This window comes from Haematobia irritans, chromosome 2 (assembly GCF_050003625.1).
Source record: "Haematobia irritans isolate KBUSLIRL chromosome 2, ASM5000362v1, whole genome shotgun sequence".
NCBI classification, from domain to species: domain Eukaryota; kingdom Metazoa; phylum Arthropoda; class Insecta; order Diptera; family Muscidae; genus Haematobia; species Haematobia irritans.
Genome location: NC_134398.1, coordinates 206,506,992 through 206,529,049, shown reverse-complemented (window position 1 = coordinate 206,529,049; position 22,058 = coordinate 206,506,992). Strand labels below are relative to the sequence as shown.

At 28.8% G+C, this 22,058-nt stretch overlaps 1 protein-coding gene across 2 annotated transcripts in view; it reads left to right on the top strand.

Annotated features, from left to right (window-relative positions):
• Nucleotides 1-4,476: 4,476 nt before the first annotated feature.
• dpp (decapentaplegic morphogen) overlaps nt 4,477-22,058 on the top strand; it is a 236,968-nt gene continuing 219,386 nt past the window's right edge. The window contains exon 1 of one of the 2 annotated variants that reach the window (XM_075297308.1): nt 4,477-4,995. The gene's annotated coding sequence lies outside the window, so the exon portion shown is untranslated. Of the gene's footprint in view, nt 4,996-5,115; nt 5,241-22,058 lie in introns of those variants that run through there. The other variant, XM_075297307.1, reaches the window with a different exon arrangement.

Genomic DNA, 22,058 nt, shown 5'->3' with positions numbered 1-22,058 from the left:
TCCATAGAAAATTTTGTCAAAATTGTATTTCCATAGAAAATTTTGTCAAAATTGTATTTCTATAGAAAATTTTGTCAAAATTTTATTTCTATTGAAAATTTTGTCAAAATTGTGTTTCTATGGAAACTTTTTTCAAAATTTTATTTCTATTGAAAGTTTTATCAAAATTTTATTTCTATTGAAAATTTTGTCAAAATTTTATTTCTATAGAAAATTTTGTCAAAATTGTGTTTCTATGGAAACTTTTTTCAAAATTTTATTTCTATTGAAAGTTTTATCAAAATTTTATTTCTATAGAAAATTTTGTCAAAATTTTATTTCTATAGAAAATTTTGTCAAAATTGTATTTCTATAGAAAATTTCGTCAAAATTGTATTTCTATAGAAAATTTTGTCAAATTGGATATCTATAGAAAATTTTGTCAAAATTGTATTTCTATAGAACATTTTGTCAAAATTTTATTTCTATAGAAAATTTTGTCAAAATTGTATTTCTATAGAAAATTTTGTCGAAATGGTGTTTCTATAGAAAATTTTGTCATAATTTTTGTTTCTATAGAAAATTTTGTCAAAATTTTATTTCTATAGAAAATTTTGTCAAAATTTTGTTTCTATAGAAAATTTTGTCAAAATTTCATTTCTATAGAAGATTTTGTCAAAATATTATTTCTATAGAAAATTTTGTTAAAATTTTATTTCTACACAAAATTTTGCTAAAATTTTATTTCTATATAAAAATTTGTCAAAATTTTATTTCTATATAAAAATTTGTCAAAATTTTATTTCTATATAAAAACAAGTAAGGAAAGTCTAAAGTCGGGCGGAGCCGACTATATTATACCCTGCACCATTTTGTAGATCTAAATTTTCGATACCATATCACATCCGTCAAATGTGTTGGGGGCTATATATAAAGGTTTGTCCCAAATACATACATTTAAATATCACTCGATCTGGACAGAATTTGATAGACTTCTACAAAATCTATAGACTCAAAATTTAAGTCGGCTAATGCACTAGGGTGGAACACAATGTTAGTAAAAATATGGGAAATATTTAAATCTGAAGCAATTTTAAGGAAACTTCGCAAAAGTTTTTTTATGATTTATCGCTCGATATATATGTATTAGAAGTTTAGGAAAATTTGAGTAATTTTTACAACTTTTCGACTAAGCAGTGGCGATTTAACAAGGAAAATGTTGGTATTTTGACCATTTTTGTCGAAATCAGAAAAACATATATATGGGAGCTATATCTAAATCTGAACCGATTTCAATCAAATTTGGCACGCAATGCAACAATACTGAATCTACTCCCTGTGGCACACACGACTATATTACTAATTGTACTCCTTGTGAAAAATTTCAACCAAATTGGGCCAAAACTCTGGCTTCTGGGGCCATATAAGTCCATATCGGGCGAAAAATATATATGGAAGGTATATCTCAATCTGAACCGATTTCAATCAAATTTGGCACACATGACTATATTACTAATTGTACTCCTAGTGCAAAATTTCAACCAAATTGGACCAAAACTCTGGCTTTTAGGACCATATTAGTCCATATCGGGCGAAAGTTATATATGGGAGCTATATCTAAATCTGAACCGATTTCAATCAAATTTTGCAAACTTGACTATACTACTAATTGTACTTCTTGTGCAAAATTTCAAGCTAATCGGGATAAAACTCTGGCTTCTGGGTCCATATAAGTGCATATCGGGCGAACGATATATATGGGAGCTATATCTAAATCTGAATCGATTTCAACAAAATTTGGCACGCATGGCGACAATGCTAAATCTACTCCATGTACAAAATTTCAACCAAATTGGGCCAAAACTCTGGCTTTTAGGACTATATTAGTCCATATCGGGCGAAAGATATATAAGGGAGGTATATCTAAATCTGAACCGATTTCAATCAAATTTTGCACGCTTGACTATACTACCAATTGTACTCCTAGTGCATAATTTCAACCAAATTCGGCCAAAAATCTGGCTTCTGGGGCCATATAAGTCCATATCGGGCGAACGATATATATGGGAGCTATATCTAAATCTGAACCGATTTAAATCAAATTTTGCACACTTGACTATACTACCAATTGTACTCCTAGTGCATAATTTCAACCAAATTCGGCCAAAAATCTGGCTTCTGGGGCCATATAAGTCCATATCGGGCGAACGATATATATGGGAGCTATATCTAAATCTGAACCGATTTCTTCCAAAATCAATAGGGTTCTATTCTGGCCCAAAGTAGGGACATGTGCCAAATTTGAAGGCGATTGGACTTAAATTGCGACCTAGACTTTGATCACAAAAATGTGTTCACAGACAGACGGACGGACGGACGGACAGACGGACATGGTTATATCGACTCAGGGACCCACCCTGAGAATTATTGCCAAAGACACCATGTGTCTATTTCGTCTCTTTCTGGGTGTTACAAACATATGCACTAACTTATAAAGCCCTGTTCCACAGTGTGGCGCAGGGTATAATTAGTGAAAATCTTATTTCTATAGAAAATTTTGTCAAAATTGTATTTCTATAGAAAATTTTGTCAAAATTGTATTTCTATAGAAAATTTTGTCAAAATTGTATTTCTATAGAAAATTTTTTCAAAATTTTATTTCTATAGAAAATTTGGCAAAATTTTATTTCTATAGAAAATTTTGTCAAAATTTTATTTCTATAGAAAATTTTGTCAAAATTTTATTTCTATAGAAAAATTAGTCAAAATCTTATTGCTATAGAAAATTTTGTCAAAATTGTATTTCTATAGAAAATTTTGTCAAAATTGTATTTCTATAGAAAATTTTTTCAAAATTTTATTTCTATAGAAAATTTTGTCAAAATTTTATTTCTATAGAAAATTTTGTCAAAATTTTATTTCTATAGAAAATTTTGTCAAAATTTTATTTCTATAGAAAATTTTGTCAAAATTTTATTTCTATAGAAAATTTTGTCAAAATTTTATTTCTATAGAAAAATTAGTCAAAATCTTATTGCTATAGAAAATTTTTTTAAAATTTTATTTTTATAGAAAATTTTGTCAAAATTTTATTTCTATAGAAAATTTTTTCAAAATTTTATTTCTATAGAAAATTTTTTCAAAATTTGATTTCTATAGAAAATTTTGTCAAAATTGTATTTCTATACAAAATTTTGTCAAAGTTTTATTTCTATAGAAAATTTTGTTAAAGTTTTATAAAATTTTGTCAAAATTTTATTTCTATAGAAAATTTTGTCAAAATTTTATTTGTATAGAAATTTTTGTACAAATTTTATTTCTATAGAAAATTTTTTCAAAATTTTATTTCTATAGAAAATTTTGTCAAAATTTTATTTCTATAGAAAATTTTGTCAAAATTTTATTTCTATAGAAAATTTTGTCAAAATTTTATTTCTATAGAAAATTTTGTCAAAATTTTATTTCTATAGAAAATTTTGTCAAAATTTTATTTCTATAGAAAAATAAGTCAATATCTTATTGCTATAGAAAATTTTGTCAAAATTTTATTTCTATAGAAAATTTTGTCAAAATTTTATTTCTATAGAAAATTTTGTCAAAATTTTATTTCTATAGAAAATTTTGTCAAAATTTTATTTCTATAGAAAATTTTGTCAAAATTTTATTTCTATAGAAAATTTTTTCAAAATTTGATTTCTATAGAAAATTTTGTCAAAATTGTATTTCTATACAAAATTTTGTCAAAGTTTTATTTCTATAGAAAATTTGTCAGTTTTATAAAATTTTGTAAAAATTTTATTTCTATAGAAAATTTTGTCAAAATTTTATTTGTATAGAAATTTTTGTACAAATTTTATTTCTATAGAAAATTTTGTCAAAATTTTATTTCTATAGAAAATTTTGTCAAAAATTTATTTCTACAGAAAAATTAGTCAAAATCTTATTGCTATAGAAAATTTTGTCACAATCTTATTTCTATAGAAAATTTTGAAAAAATCTTATTTCTATAGAATATTTTGCAAAATAGAAATATGTTTGACCATAATTAAAATATTAATTGGGATAATTAATATTATAATAAAAAATTGTAATTTTCTTAAGTTTTTAATTTGATTAAACATTTAATTTTAGGAAGCAATCCTTCCCAGCTGAGGGCTAGTGCGTTATTCGATTTCGAATTCCTTTGAAGTTTGAATAACATCTACAATGACTAATTTAGCATATTGCCCCTTCTATGATGTAGTGGCTCAAGAAACCACAGCACTCATGCAGCTAGCATCTAGTGGCAAAAAAATCAAGCAAAGACAACGGCGAGAGTAACAACGCCTTACCAAACCTAGGCCTCAGACGAAACGGACCGGCCGCGTTTAAGGGGACAAGGGTGACGAAAATAAAACAGCACACAGTGGCGACATGGAACTGGTGAACCGAGCCGCACAACTGCTGATACACAAACGGTTATACTTTTTTTCTTAAAGTCAGTCGTAATCAATAACGTGTGAGACGCGCTCGAGAAACTGAAAAACTATAACTTTCAGGTCGTTTCGAATTCGAAAGAAAAAATCGAAGAAATCGAAAGAAACGTAGCAAATGTAACGAAATAAAAAAATTCAAAATACCCAAGAAATTAAAAAAGCTATTAAAAAAATAAAAGAAAATTATTTGGGAAATGGTGTGAATTTTCTATAAAAGCAGGGGGGTTTTTTATCACCTCCCAAACGGATAATGTGAATGTCATGTCCGTTTTTATATAAGAAAACATTTCACAAAAAAATCAAACCACAACATAATAAAAAAAAATCCTCAAAAATGTTTTTTGTTTGTTTTACCATCCACCACTGTCATCAAGTGGCCACATATATTTTTGCAGGTGTTTTTACCATGGAAAATTTTCCAAAGTCTAATCAAAATATAATCACACAAGTTTAAGATAAAAAAATCAATATTTAAATGTCTGTTAAAAAATTATAAGCAAGAGTGGAGAAAAAAATGGAAAAGAAAACAAGTGATTTCTGTGTAAGTTTGTTTGGGTAGATAAATAAAATATTTGTTACTGCCTATAGTGCTTTTTTGTTTTTATAAAAAATTACAAAAAAATCTCTATATATATATAGAAAAAATCCAAGTCAAACCAAAAGTGGTATTTCTAGTATAGTATAAGTGTATGTGTCTCCATGTGTGTGTGTGTGTGTGTGCGAGTGAGTTTGTGTTTTAAAAACCTCAGCAGCTACTACGTCGCCAACAGCATACCCCACAAAAAAGTAAATAAATATTTAAATTAAGTTGATGGTAGAAGGCGAATTGCCTTATAAAATACAAAGACAATAAAAGCGAATAATAATAATAAAAATAATAACAATAAATGCAATAGCAACAATAACAGAGATAAAGAAACAACTACAATGCATTACTCCATAATTTCCAATTATGAGTGGCCCAGCAGCACCACCACCACCCATCACTGGAATCGCCAGCACCAAGTGATGACAAATCATCAGGAAAATATAAACAAATATATAAAAAATTAAAAACAAATAAGTTATTAAACATTGCCACTTCTTTGTACCCTACATTAATCTCCGATATATCAGGTTATGCTATTGCCTTAAGACAAATATTTCTAATTTTCCGGTAATGTAGAGACGGGTCGGAGTAGTGACAAGAAATCATAACCACATTTTATGTCTACTATGTAGTCTCCACTATAGGATGTAAGGTCTCTTCATTTCTCGGTCTTTCTGTTCACTGGCCTATTTGAATGTCTGTCGTAATCAGCAATGTTGAAATTTGGTTTAAACGTAACATAAGTTCGTGAAATTTTTTACAAAGAGCCATCCATGCTCCAAGTTTCTGAGTAGAAGGCAACGAGAGATTTTATTGCATAGATTTTTCCCTTCCATTCTGTAGAAAATTTTCTCAAAATTTTATTTCTATAGAAAATTTCGACAAAAATGTTTATTTCTATGAAAAATTTTGTCGAAATTTTATTTCTGTAGAAAATTTTGTCAAAATTTGATTTCTACAGACAATTTTGTAAAGATTTTATTTCTATAGGGAACTTTGTTTTTTTATATTTCCATAGAAAATTTTGTCCATTTTTTTTTATTTCTATAGAATTTTTGATTTCTACAGACAATTTTGTAAAGATTTTATTTCTATAGGGAACTTTGTTTTTTATATTTCTATAGAAAATTTTGTCCAATTTTTTTTTATTTCTATAGAAATTTTTGTCCAAATTTTATTTCTATAAATTTTTTTTCTGTAAAAAAATTTTTAAAAATTTTATTTCTGTAGACAATTTTGTACAAATTGTATTTCTATAGAAAACTTTGTCGAAATTTTTTATTTCTGTAGAAAATTTAGTCCACATTTTATTTCTATGGAAAATTTTTTCCAAATTTTATTACTATAGAAAATTTTCTCAAAATTTTATTTCTATACCAAATTTTCTCAAAATTTTATTTGTATACAAAATTTAGTCCACATTTTATCTCTATAGAATGTTTTGGCAAAATTTTATGTCTGTAGTAAATTTTGTCAAAAATTTCTTTCTGTAAAAAATTTTGTCAAACTTTTATTTATATAGCCAATTTTGTAAAAATGTTATTTCTATAGAAAACTTTGTTAAGATTTTTTATTTCTATAGAAGATTTTGGCAAAATTTTATGTCTATAGAAAATATTGTCAAAATTTTGTTTCTATAGAAAATTTGTCAATGTTTTATTTCTAAAGAAATTTTTCTCAAAATTTATTTCTATGAACAATTTCGTCAAAATTTTATTTCTACAGCAAATTTTGTCAAAATTTTGTTTCTATAGAAAATTTTCTCAAAATTTTATTTCTATACAAAATTTTGTCAACATCTTATTTCTATAGAAAGTGTTAGCAAAATTTTATGTCTATAGAATTTTTTTTCAAACAAATTTTGCCAAACTTTTATTTATATAGACAATTTTGTAAAAATTTTATTTCTATAGAAAACTTTGCTAAGATTTTTTATTTCTATAGAAGATTTTGGCAAAATTTTAAGTATATAGAAAATTTGTCAATGTTTTATTTCTGAAGAAAATTTTCTCAAAATTTTTTTCTATGAACAATTTCGTCAAAAGTTTATTTCTACAGAAAATTTTGTCAAAATTTTGTTTCTATAGAAAATTTTCTCAAAATTTTATTTCTATACAAAATTTTGTCAACATTTTATTTCTATAGAAAATTTTCTCAAAATTTTATTTCTATAGAAAATTTTCTCTTATTTCTATGGAAATTTTTCTCAACAATTTATTTCTATAGAAAATTTTGCCATAATTTATTTCTATAGAAAATTTTCTCAAAATTTTATTTTTATTGAAAAGTTTGCCATAATTTTAGTTTTATACAAAATTTTATTTCTTTAGAAAATTTTCTCAAAATTTTATTTCTATAGATTTTTTTTTCAAAATTTTATTTCTGTACACAATTTTGTCCAATTTTGTTTTCTATACCAAATTTTCTCAAAATTTTATTTCTATACACAATTTTGTCCACATTTTATCTCTATAGAAAGTGTTGGCAAAATTTTATGTCTATAGAATTTTTTTCAAACAAATTTTGTCAAACTTTTATTTATATAGACAATTTTGTAAACATTTTATTTCTATAGAAAACTTTGCTAAGATTTTTTATTTCTATAGAAGATTTTGGAAAAATTTTAAGTCTATAGAAAATTTGTCAATGTTTTATTTCTAAAGAAAATTTTCTCAAAATTTTTTTTCTATGGACAATTTTGTCAAAATTTTATTTCTACGGCAAATTTTGTCAAAATGTTGTTTCTATAGAAAATTTTCTCAAAATTTTATTTCTATAGATTTTTTATTTCAAAATTTTATTTCTATACACAATTTTGTCCAATTTTGTTTTCTATACCAAATTTTCTCAAAATTTTATTTCTATACAAAATTGTGTCCACATTTTATCTCTATAGAAAGTGTTGGCAAAATTTTATGTCTATAGAATTTTTTTCAAACAAATTTTGTCAAACTTTTATTTATATAGACAATTTTGTAAACATTTTATTTCTATAGAAAACTTTGCTAAGATTTTTTATTTCTATAGAAGATTTTGGCAAAATTTTAAGTCTATAGAAAATTTGTCAATGTTTTATTTCTAAAGAAAATTTTCTCAAATTTTTTTTTCTATAGACAATTTTGTCAAAATTTTATTTGTACAGCAAATTTTGTCAAAATGTTGTTTCTATAGAAAATTTTCTCAAAATTTTATTTCTATACAAAATTTTGTCAACATTTCATTTCTATAGAAAATTTTCTCTTATTTCTATGGAAATTTTTGTCAACATTTTATTTTTATAGAATATTTTGTCATAATTTTAGTTTTTTACAAAATTTTATTTCTTTAGAAAATTTTCTCACAATTTTATTTTTTTTTTCAAAATTTTATTTCTATACAAAATTTTGTAAAAATTTTATTTCTATACACAATTTGGTAAAAATTTTATTTCTATAGAAAACTTTGTTAAATTTTTTTATTTCTACACAAATTTTGGTCCAAATTTTATTTCTTTAGAAAATTTTTTTTCTGTAAGCAATTTTGTAAAAATTGTATTTTTATAATTTTATTTCTATAGAAAATTTTGTCAAAATTTTATCTCTATATTGTCAAAAAAAATTTTTCTGTAAAAAATTTTGTCAAACTTTTATTTATATAGACAATTTTGTGAAAATGTTATTTCTATAGAAAACTTTAATAAGATTTTTTATCTCTATAGAAAATTTGGCAAAATTGTATGTCTATAGAAAATTTTGTCAAAATTTTGTTTCTGTAGAAAATTTGTCAATGTTTTATTTCTAACGAAAATTTTCTCAAATTTTTTTTTTCTATATAAAATTTTCTCAAAATTTTATTTCTATAGAAAATTTTCTCTTATTTCTATGGAAATTTTTGTCAAAATTTTATTTCTATACAAAATTTTGTCATAATTGTATTTTTGTACAAAATTTTGTCAAAATTTTATTTCTTTAGAAAATTTTCGCAAAATTTTATTTCTATAATTTTTTTTTCAAAATTTAAATTCTATACAAAAATTTGTCAAAATTTTATTTCTATAGAAAATGTTGTCAAAATCTTAATTCTATGAAAAAATGTTTAAAGATTTTATTCGAAAGAAAATTTTGTCAAAACCTTATTTCAATAGTAACTTTTGTCAAAATTTTATGTCTATAGAAAGTTTTCTCAATATTTTATTTCTATAGAAAATTTTGTCAAAAATAGGGCAGCAGAAAATGGTGCGTGAATGGTTCCTCGCGGTATGCGTATTTTACCAGAAAAATGGGAAAAAGCTTTTCTAAAAGGTGGCACAATATGTGTCATTCGTTACTAAAGGTTGCACATTAATTTTTAAGAAGTGGCACATTTTTCATATAGAGAAATAAAAATCAAAATCATTTATTTAATATTGAATCTTAAATATTTTTTTTTTTCAATTTAAAAGTGAAGTTTAATATTCAGGAGAGTAACTCGTTTTATATAATAAAGAAATTTTCTTTGCCTATTTTTAGGCGTGACACATATCCACAGAAAAATACCATAAAGGTACAAAGAGGGACAATTGCTCACCGATATAATATTTGATTCTTAAACTTTATTTTTTTTTAAGGCACCAAACATTTCTTCAATCTTAGGTTATGTTAGGTTAGGTGGCAGCCCGATGTATCAGGCTCACTTAGACTATTCAGTCCATTGTGATACCACATTGGTGAACTTCTCTCTTATCACTGAGTGCTGCCCGATTCCATGTTAAGCTCAATGACAAGGGGCCTCCTTTTTATAGCCGAGTCCGAACGGCGTTCCACATTGCAGTGAAACCACTTAGAGAAGCTTTGAAACTCTCAGAAATGTCACCAGCGTTACTGAGGTGGGATAATCCACCTCTGAAAATCTTTTCGAAGCAGGAATCGAACCAACGACCTTGTGTATGCAAGGCGGGCATGCTAACCATTGCACCACGATGGCTTCAATCTCAATGGATTTGAGACGAAAACGTACAACATTTTGTGAGGTATAAAAGAATAAAAATAAAAGGTGGCACAGTATGACAAAAAGGAGGCACAAAAGTTTCGAAAAGAATGGCATTTAGTGGCAGAAAAAGTGGTGAATTTTAAATATATATATACATATTTCAAGCGATTTCACATTTGTAACAGTGAAGACATATTTACTAAGGTAGTTCCGCCAATCGCCATATTCAAACTTTGATTGTCAGTCAAATTGACTTAAATTTCTCACTTGTTGAACGCGGCCAAAGCTGCAGTTATGAACACGTTTTCCTCTCACGTCATGGCCTTTTGAAGCGGTGATATGTACCGCCTGTATGTATGCAAAGGAAACTTTCTAAAGTCTGCAAATCAACCTCGTTGAAATAGAAGTAAAATAATCACTATAGCCCATTCACATTAGGCTCGAAATCTACTGAAAGTAGAATGGTGATGGGGTATAATAAGTTTGTCATTCCGTGTGTAACACATCGAAATATAGATTTCCGACTATATAAAGTATATATATTCTTGATCAGGGAGAAATTATAAGACGATATAAGCATGTCCGTCTGTCTGTTGTAATCACGCTACAGCCTTCAATAATGGCGCTATCGTCCTGAAATTTGGCACAGATTCGTTTTTTGTTTGCAGGCAGGTCAAGTTCGAAGATGGGCTATATCGGTCCAAGTTTTGATATAGTCCCCATATAAACCGTGGGGTCTTGAGCTTATAAAAACCGCAGTTTTTATCCAATTTACCTGAAATTGAAAATCTAGAGGTACTTGAGGACCAAAAAAAAGGTGTGCCGAAAATGGTGCCCATCGGTCCATGTTTTGGTATAGCTCCCCTATATAGACCGATCTCCCGATTTTGCTTCTTGGGCGTCTAGAAACTGTATTTTCTATCCGATTTACCTGAAATTGAAAATCTGGAGGCATTTTAGGACCATAAAGAGGTGTGCCGAAAATGGGCCATATAGACCGATCTCCCGATTTTTATTCTTGGACTTCTATAAACTGTATTTATTACCCGATTTGCCTGAAATTGAAAATCTAGAGGTATTTTGGGACCCCAAATATGTGTGCGGAAATTGAGGTGTATCGGTCCATTTTTTTGTATAACCCCCATATAGACCGATCTCTCGATTTTACTTCTTGGGCGTTTAGAGACTATATTTTCCAGCCGATTTGCCAATTTGAAATTGAAAATCTAGAGGTATTTTAAGATCACAAATAGGTGTGTCGCAAATGGTGTCTATTGGTCCATATTTTGGTATACCCCCATATAGACCGATATCCCGACTTTATTTCTTGGGCTTCTAGAATCCGTAGTTTTTATCCAATTTGCCGGAAATTAGAAATATAGACGTATCTTAGGACCATAAAGAGGTGTGTCGAAAATGGTCTGTATCGGTCCATGTTTTGGTATAGTCCCTATATAGACTGATCTCCCGATTTTAATTCTTAGGCTTCTAGAATTCGTAGTTTTCACCCAATACGTCTGAAAGTGGAATTCTAGAGGTATTTGAGGAATAGTAAGAGGTGGAGAGTATTGGTCCATGTTTTGGTATAGCCCCCATATAGACCTAACTTCCGCATTTATTTCTAGGACTTCTGGAATCCGGCTGACCACAAATAGGCCAGCCGAATATGGTGTGTGTCGACCCATGTTTTAGTACAGACTCCACATAGACCGATCACCAGATTTAACTACTTGGGCTTCTAGAAACCGTAGTTTTTATCCGATTTGCACAAAAATGTAAATCTACTGGATTTAACTTCTTGAGGGTACACCCAAAGAAAAAATATTTTCCTCCGGAATGAAATTTTAGACAAACGAATTTTCCCTTTCGTATTTTCGTTTAGAGCAAACTAATCCGAATTTTTTATAAGCTCAACGATGGTCTCTAAAATTTGTGTCAAAAGAAAACTTTGCTTGTCTAAAATTTCGTTCCTCAGAAAAGAAAACACTTCTTTCAGGGTATAGCTGGCGCACTGATCATGAAAATTGCTTGAAACTGAAAGTAACATTTCCAGATTTTACTCTTCGTATTCATTTAAATAATGGCGGAAAAAATCTACAGATTTAAGATTTCAAATCAAGGCGTTATTTCATCATATACACGATATGTTTATGATTTCTCTAAAACTCAAACAAAATTGGTTCTCATAAATCCAGAATCTGATCTGGTCTTCATAGGTAGAATCTCTAAATTTTTTTCTTCGGGAAGCGTACTGGTTGAACTGATTTGCTTGGGAGAAGATTTGTCATCAAACCCCCTAAAAAGCTATATTTTATTATCAAGTAACCCGCTACGACGAAGAGTTTTCAAAGTAAACTATTATATTTGCCACCATGAAGGTGGGTATTTAAGATTCGGCCCGGCCGAACTTACTGCTGTATATACTTGTTTTTTTTTTTTTCATAAAGCAAATAAAAGTTCAAATTTGGGAGTGTAATGTGATTGAGGTATTTGATTCATTAAAATATGGAAAATATTATTTCATAACTCTGTGTGTATTTTTTTCCTTTATGGGGAAGTGTGCCTTTTTTATTTCAGATGCCACGTTTTGTGACACTTTTTCTTTATAATAATCGTAACGGTGGTTATGTCTGTAGGTCTAACTATTGTAAGCAAGCTACAATATTCAATAATGAAGCTATCGTGCTGAAAATGTTCGACTTTATTGGACCACACAATTAACTTATTTTTTCCAAACTTAGTTTTATTGGAAATTTTATTAAAATCTCCATGACAACCATACTTCGTATATCTACCCTTTAATGGATGCTCAAATAGTTTGCCATTGAAGAATATATTTAAGAATTTTTCTACAGCCTATTACCTGCTCAAAAGCTTGATTTTTTTTTGCTTTTGATTTTGGGGTTGAATATTTTTCCTTGTTGTTATTGTTGCTTTTTATCTATTAGAAAAATTCCGATGAACAAGTTTAACTGCTGCTTCAGTATAGATATACAGCTGGGTAACAGCTGTATTTTCGCAGGCTACGCGCAGTATTAAGCTCTCGCAGCAGCAACTGCAAAGTTTTCAGCTATTGATGCTGCTGTCAGCTACCCATTCAGTTGGTTTGTTTTTTATTTTGTGGTAAATGCTGAAAAGTTTCGCATTCGCGATTACATGGTTGTTTTTTTTTTTGACGCCATCTTTTGTTGTTGCTGATATTCGTATTTTCATGCAGATTTTCTTCTCAGTTTTCCCTGCTACACGTTCCTGTTCTAGTAAAATTAACCTCAAGTTACAATAATGGGAACACATACTGCTAGAGTCACTGGAAGGTAGTTGAGAATAAACTTAAGGCATTCTGTTGGTGGGGGCCTTATTATACTTTTTCCAATCTCTTCAAAAGTGATCATACATTTCGGCATTTCTCATAGGTGCCAACTGTCACTCATTCAACTGTGTTTGCTTTCAATTTTGCAATTAATTTTTAATTGAAACTGCTTCAACTGATAATAGTATCAATTCGAGTAATGTAATTTTTTTAATTAAAAAAATCAAATTCAACTTAACTTTAAAACAACGTTGCAAATTTTTTTCTGTTTTTTAATGTCATACATTGACTAATTCGATCGTATCGTATTAATGGAGTAAATAAAATGTTCAATTGGATCAATTAATTTATTCATCGAAGCCGGTCATCGTGTTATTAAATGTTAGAGGTATAAGGGCAGGTCCTTATTTTAAGCTCACTTTGACTATTCAGTCCATTAATGAATGCTACCGTATTATATTGTCTATGGAAATAAAATTTTGGCAAAATTTTCTATAGAAATACAACTTTGAGAAATTTTCTATGGAAATAAAATTTTGGCAAAATTTTCTATGGAAATAAAATTTTGGCAAAATTTTCTATAGAAATAAAATTTTGAGAAATTTTCTATAGAAATAACATTTTGAGAAAATTTTTTTATAGAAATGTTGACAAATGAAAGTCTAAAGTCGGGCGGGGCCGACTATATTATACCCTGCACCTCTTTGTAAATCCACTATATCAAATCCTTCAAATGTGTTGGGTGCTATATATAAAGGTTTTTGGTCCCAAATACATACATTTAAATCTGACTCCATCTGAAAAAATTTATAATCTATAGACTTAAAATTTAAGTCGGCTAACGCCCTAGGATTGTACACTATGTTATTAAAAAACAAGTAAGGAAAGTCTAAAGTCGGGCGGGGCCGACTATATTATACCCTGCACCACTTTGTAGATCTAAATTTTCGATACCATATCACATCCGTCAAATGTGTTTGGGGCTATATATAAAGGTTTGTCCCAAATACATACATTTAAATATCAATCGATCTGGACAGAATTTTTCATTTTTACAACTTTTCGACTAAGCAGTGGGGATTTTACAAGGAAAATGTTGGTATTTTGACCATTTTTGTCGAAATCAGAAAAACATATATATGGGAGCTATATCTAAATCTGAACCGATTTCAACCAAATTGGACACGCATAGCTACAATGCTAATTCTACTCCCTGTGCAAAATTTCAACTAAATCGGAGTAAAAAATTGGCCTCTATGGTCATATGAGTGTAAATCGGGCGAAAGCTATATATGCGAACTATATACAAATCTGAACCGATTTCAATCAAATTTTGCACACTTGACTATACTACTAAGTGTTATGTTGGTACAAAATTCCAAGCAAATCGGTATAAAACTCTGGCTGCTGGGTCCATATTAGTGCATATCGGGCGAAAGATATATATGGGAGCTATATCTAAATCTGAACCGATTTCTTCCAAAATCAATACGGTTCTATTCTGACCCAAATTAGGGACATGTGCCAAATTTGGAGGCGATTGGACTTAAATTGCGACTTTGATCACAAAAAAGTGTTCACAGACAGACGGACGGACGGACGGACAGACGGACAGACGGACAGACGTACATGGCTAGATCGACTCAGGGACCCACCCTAAGCATTATTGCCAAAGACACCATGTGTCTATCTCGTCTCCTTCTGGGTGTTGCAAACATATGCACTAACTTAAAATACCCTGTTCCACAGTGTGGCGCATGGTATAATAAATCTTCGCTAAAATAAGATTTTTTGTTTGGTAGTTTTTTGGTAAAATTTGCTTAAAATTTTGGTAGTGTATTTTTTGCTCGAGTGCAAGAAACATTTTCGATGTTCCCCGTGAAAATATAACATTATGCTCGTGAAACAGTTTTGAGATGATAATTTCCCAGCTTTGGGTAAATACTAGGTATTGTCATTATAGGGTTATTACTTCCGCATACCTCCACTATTTGCAAAACTGGGATATGCATGATACAAGTAACCAACGACAATATCAACAGAAGAAGGAGCAGCATCGACGCCGCCAGCGATGAAACAAGTGTAATATTTTAATTATACGATCATCAAAAACAACAAGAACAACATCTTTGTGTCCATTAAATAGGGAGGGGAGACAATCGCTGAAACGGTCATACACAAACTGCCACTAACTAGTATTTTTGGGTTTTTCTCTCTCCATGTGGAGAATGGAAAACAATATCAAGAACAACTACTCCTAACGTTATAGTGGAGGAGGATATGAGAAATAAAAGTTATCGTATTGAATGTTCAGGAATGTTGGGAGGAAAGAGCAAACAACCAACACTAAAAAAACAATGACTTGGATCCAATTCTATATAATCTATATCTAAAGGGTGATTTGTTAAGAGCTTGATAACGTTTTTTTTTTTTAAAAAACGCATAAAATTTGCAAAATCTCATCGGTTCTTTATTTGAAACGTTAGATTGGTCCATGACATTTACTTTTTGAAGATAATTTCATTTAAATGTTGACCGCGGCTGCGTCTTAGGTGGTCCATTCGGAAAGTCCAATTTTGGGCAACTTTTTCGAGCATTTCGGCCGGAATAGCCCGAATTTCTTCGGAAATGTTGTCTTCCAAAGCTGGAATAGTTGATGGCTTATTTCTGTAGACTTTAGACTTGACGTAGCCCCACAAAAAATAGTCTAAAGGCGTCAAATCGCATGATCTTGGTGGCCAACTTACCGGTCCATTTCTTGAGATGAATTGTTCTCCGAAGTTTTCCCTCAAAATGGCCATAGAATCGCGACCTGTGTGGCATGTAGCGCCATCTTGTTGAAACCACATGTCAACCAAGTTCAGTTCTTCCATTTTTGGCAACAAAAAGTTTGTTAGCATCGAACGATAGCGATCGCCATTCACCGTAACGTTGCGTCCAACAGCATCTTTGAAAAAATACGGTCCAATGATTCCACCAGCGTACAAACCACACCAAACAGTGCATTTTTCGGGATGCATGGGCAGTTCTTGAACGGCTTCTGGTTGCTCTTCACTCCAAATGCGGCAATTTTGCTTATTTACGTAGCCATTCAACCAGAAATGAGCCTCATCGCTGAAAAAAATTTGTCGATAAAAAGCGGATTTTCTGCCAACTTTTCTAGGGCCCATTCACTGAAAATTCGACGTTGTGGCAGATCGTAAGTCTATTCATGATGAAATGTCAAAGCATACTGAGCATCTTTCTCTTTGACACCATGTCTGAAATCCCACGTGATCTGTCAAATACTAATGCATGAAAATCCTAACCTCAAAAGAATCACCCTTTATAACAATAGATATAGATTTTTTTTAATTTTAATTTCTCTAGATTTTTTTTTAAAGTTAGTTTCTATAAAACATTTTTTAAAAATTTTACTTTCTATAGAATTTTTTTGTTTAATTTTAATTTCTATAGAAAATTGTACCAAATTTTAGTTCCATAGATTTTTTTAAAAATTTTAATTTCTTTTGTAAAATTTTTATTTCTAGGGAAACTTTTGTAAAAATTTTATTTCTATAGAAATTTTGTTAAAAATGTTAATTTCTACAGATTTTTTTTAATTTTTTTTCTATAGAAAGTTTTGTCTAAATTTTATTTCTACAGAAAATTTTTTTAAATTTTTATTTTCTATAGAAAATTTTGTCTAAATTTTATTTCTATAGAAAATTTTGTCAAATTTTTATTTCTATAGAAAAATTTTCTTAAATTTTATTTTCTATAAAAATTTTTGTCAAAATTGCTATTTCTATAGAAAATTTTGTCAAAATTGCTATTTCTATAGAAAATTTTTGTGAAAATTACTATTTCTTCAAAATTATATTTCTATAGAGAATATTTTCAAAATTTTGTTTCTATAGAATGTTTTTTTAAATTTTTATTGATATATCAAATTGTGTCAGAGTTTTAGGTTTACAGAAAATTAAAAAAAAAAAATATTTCAATAGATTTTTTTTTTCAAATTTTTATTTCTATAGATTTTTTTTTTACATTAATATCTATTGTTAAAAATTTATTTCTATAGAAAATTTTGTCAACTTTTTATTTCTTTTGTCAAAATTTTATTTCTAAAGAAACTTTCGCAAAATTTTACTTCTATTGAAAATTTTGTCAAAATTTTATTTCTATAGAAAATTTTGTCAAAATTTTATTTCTATAGAAAATTTTGTCAACATTTTATTTCTATAGAAAATTTTTTCTAAATTTTATTTCTACAGAAAATTTTGACAAATTTTTATTTCTATAGCCAATTTTTTCAAAATTTTGTTTCTATAGAAAATATGTCAAAATTGTATTTCTACAGAAAAATTTTCTTAAATTTTATTTTCAATAAAATTTTTTGTCAAAATTGCTATTTCTATAGAAAATTTTTTCAAAATTTTGTTTCTATAGAAAATTTTTATTTCTGTATCAAATTGTGTCAGAGTTTTAGGTTTATAGAAAATTAAAAAAATATATATATCAATAGAATTTTTTTCCAAATTTTACTTCTATAGAATTTTTTTTTTTAATTTTAATATCTATTGTAAAAAATTTATTTTTATAGAAAATTTTGTCAAAATTTTATTTTTATAGAAAATATTGTAAAAATGTTATTTTTATAGAAAATATTGTAAAAATGTTATTTCTATAGAAAATTTTGTAAATATTTTATTTCTATTGAAAATTTTGTCAAAATTTTATTTCTATAGAAATTTTTGTTTCTATAGAAAATTTTAAAATTTTATTTCTGTAGAAAATATTGTAAAAATTTTATTTCTATAGAAAATTTTGTAAAAATTTTATTTCTATAGAAAATTTTGTAAATATTTTATTTCTATTGAAAATTTTGTCAAAATTTTATTTCTATAGAAATTTTTGTCGAAATTTTATTTCCATAGAAAATTTTGTTTCTATAGAAAATTTTGTGAAAATTTTATTTCTATAGAAAATTTTGTCAAAATTTTATTTCTCTTGAAGATGTTGTAAAAATTAGATTTCTATAGAAATTTTTGTGACAATTTTTATTTCTATAGACATTTTTTTCAAAATTTTATTTCTGTAGAATTTTTTTTTCAAAATTGCTATTTCCATAGAAAATTTTTTGGAAAATGTTATTTCTATAGACATTTTTTTCAAACTTGTATTTCTATAGAAAATTTCTTAAAAATTTTTGTCTATGGAAATTTTTTACAATTTTTTATTTCTATATCAAATTGTGTCAGAATTTTAGTTCTATAGAAAATTTTTCAAAAAATTTTATTTTAATAGATTTTTTTTTTTAAATTTTTATTTCCATAGATTTTTTTTTTAATTTTAATTTCTATTGTTAAAAATTTATTTCTATAGAAACTTTTGCAAAATTTTATTTCCATAGAAATATTTGTCAAAATTTTGTTTCTATAGTAAAGTTTTTTTCAAAATTTTTCTATAGAAAACTTTTTAATTAAATTTAAAATTGTTCTATAGTAGTTAGTTGGGAAGGAATGTACCAATTTGCAAACAGTAAGAAAATCTACAGTTTTTGGTAGAATTCTACCAACTTTTGCCACCGTGGTGCAATGGTTAGCATGCCCGCCTTGCATACACAAGGTCGTGGGTTCGATTCCTGCTTCGACCGAACACCGAAAAGTTTTTCAGCGGAACTGCCATCTAACCTAACCTGACCTATCTTTTGCAACCGTGTACCCTACTGCTGAAAGTAGAAAATACAATGAAAATAAAATTGAAAAAATTCACCCCAGTGGGGATGTGAACATTTACACGCAAAAAAAAAATTCTTTCCTCCCAAACGAAATTTTAGACAAACAAAGTTCGTTTCTCATTTGCTTTTCACTGTAAGGAAGTGTATTTGGAAGAAAACGTGTGATAAACGTATATTCTTTTCCAGGATGTAAAAACAATTTCATAAAGACTAACTCAAAAAAATTTTTTCTGGCTAATTGCATTTTCCCTCACATCTTTCCCACTTTCACGAAGTTTTTTAGTTCTTAGCACCTTTTTCTGTAATACAAACAATGTGGAAGAAATTATACGATTTTATAAATTTAATTTTTTTACCTTTCGCCTTGACGGAGAATCGAATCGTTTGTAAGCCAACACAATAACCACTGAGCTATGTACCTGTTATGGTCATCAATAGATAAATATCCATATAAGTTATATTTATATAGCATAGTTTGCGGCGCCCACGAACCGAATAAACAAAGTTTATTTAACAGAAACAAACATTTAGTTTGGCACCATGGAGCAGTGGTTGCTACGTCCGACTTGCATGCCAAGGGTCGTGGGTTCGATCCCTGCTTCGACCAAAGTTTTTTTTTGTTTTTTGTTTTTACATATATTCCAGATATGTTCGGAAGATTCCGAAAAAATGTTCAACATTACATTGTACTATATTAAATTTTGAACTGTGAAATGTGGCTTATTAAAGACCTAAGGTCAGAAAAGAACAGTGTTTGATATAAACGAAATGGACTGTGTTGTTGTTTCAAAAATAACTTTTTTTATTGAAAAAATAAAAATTTTGTAACAAACGAATTTTTTTGGTGATAAATGTTTAAAATTTTCGAAGCAATTCAAAAACCTCTAACAGAAGAAAAACGTTTTCGGTACACGTTTTCTAAACGTTTTTTTTTTCTTTGCGTGTATGGTTTGGCTTTATCATTTCTATGGAAGTTCTTTCGAGAAGGCTTTGTAAATAACTGGGAAATAGACCATTTTCCCTTATGTGAAATGGTTATATTAACCATTACTTTACAATTTTTTGGAACAAAGAAAATAATTAATAATAAATATAAAAGCCGGTATATTTGTTTTCCACATATGACTCAAATAAAAAATTACTTTATGATTATTAATTAGTTTTTCATTGTTACGATGAAAATGTTGCCCCCTTGATATATTCCCCCCTTCAATGGTAGTCTAAGTAATATAAGAACGGAGAACAAAAGATTAAACCACAAGACATACATGACAATGTTCAATGTATGTAGCTATCAGACGCCGCCAGACAGAGGCTTAGTTTCAATTTCAATCCACCAGAAATATCACCGACAGCGCCACCGCCACCGCCGTCGTTAACATCTACCTACATTGAAAATCAGTCAGACGTTCTGACATCTGATCGACCAAACACCACATACATTCGCATGATTGTACATCCCACAAAGCTGCCTGGTATCAGACGAAAGTCAAAAGAGACCAACTCAACCCCCTGGCCTTGGCGAATCATAATTTGAGACCGTTCATTTAGGGTTCACATGGCAACTAACAAAAGGCACGCACATACTTTTTTACAGCGATACTATGGGTATGCAGTTATTTCATATTTATTCAAGAGAAGTTTTTCCCAAATCATAATTCTTAGTTGGCCCCCGAAAATATTCTTTTATAGGTTCGCGTAAGTTCTTTTGAGTACGTGTCAGTATTGAGTTTGCTCAGATATCTGAATATGTCTCTAATTAATAAAATGGCTTGGTTAAATAGAGAACTAATTAGTACATTGATTTTTTTTTTTGTATTGAAGAAATAGCGGATAATGTTTGCTTTCCCCTCTCAGCAGACTTTTTAATTTTTTCGCAGATTTCATCTGAACCGACTAATAATTATGCCCTTCACCACTACTGTGGTACAGGGTATAATAAGTTTGTGCATTTGTATGTAACGCCAAGAAATAATTGTCATAGACCCATCTTTTAGTATACCGATCGGCTTAGAATTAAATTCTGAGTCGATTTAGCGATGTCCGTCTGTCTGTCTGTCTGTCTGTCCGTCCGTCTATCTGTATATGTAATTTTGTGCACAAAGTACAGGTCGCAGTTTAAGTCCGATCGTCCTCAAATTTGACATAACGTCTTTCTTCGGGTAGAAGACAATCGCTATTGATTTTGGAAAAAAATCGGTTCAGATTTAGATATAGCTGCCATATATAGTTATCACCGATTTGATAATAATTCACGTATTTATGAAGCGACGTTCTTCAAATTTTGTACATCTGAATATTTTGTCAGTCCCGTCAAAACTGCCAAATATCAGCTAAATCGGTTCAGATTTATATATAGCTCCCATATATATCTTTCGTCCGATTTGGACTTATATGGCCCCAAAAGCGAGAGTTTTGCCCTGATTTGCTTCAAATTTTGCACAACGAGTACGTTTAATAGTATCGTTAATTGTGCCAAATTTAGTTGAAATCGGTTCAGATTTAGATATAGCTCCCCTATATATCTTTCGTCCGATTTTGACTTATATGGCTTCAAAAGCCAGAGTTTTGCCCTGATTTGATTAAAATTTTGTACAAGGAGTACGTTTAATAGTATCGTTAATTGTGCCAAATTTAGTTGAAATCGGTTCAGATTTAGATATAGCTCCCATATATATCTTTCGACCGATTTGGACTTATATGGCCCCAAAAGCCAGAGTTTTGCCCTGATTTGCTTCAAATTTTGCACAACAAGTACGTTTAATAGTATCGTTAAGTGTGCTTAATTTGGTTAAAATCGGTTCCGATTTAAATATAGCTCCCATATATATCTTTCGTCCGATTTGGATTTATATGGCCTCAAAAGCCAGAGTTTTGCCCTGAGTTGCTTGAAATTTTGCACAAGGAGTACGTTTTATAGTATTGTTAATTGTGCAAAATTTAGTTGAAGTCGGTTCAGATTTAGATATAGCTCCCATATATATCATTCGCCCGATTTGGACTAATATGACCACAGAGGCAAAAGTGCTACTCTGA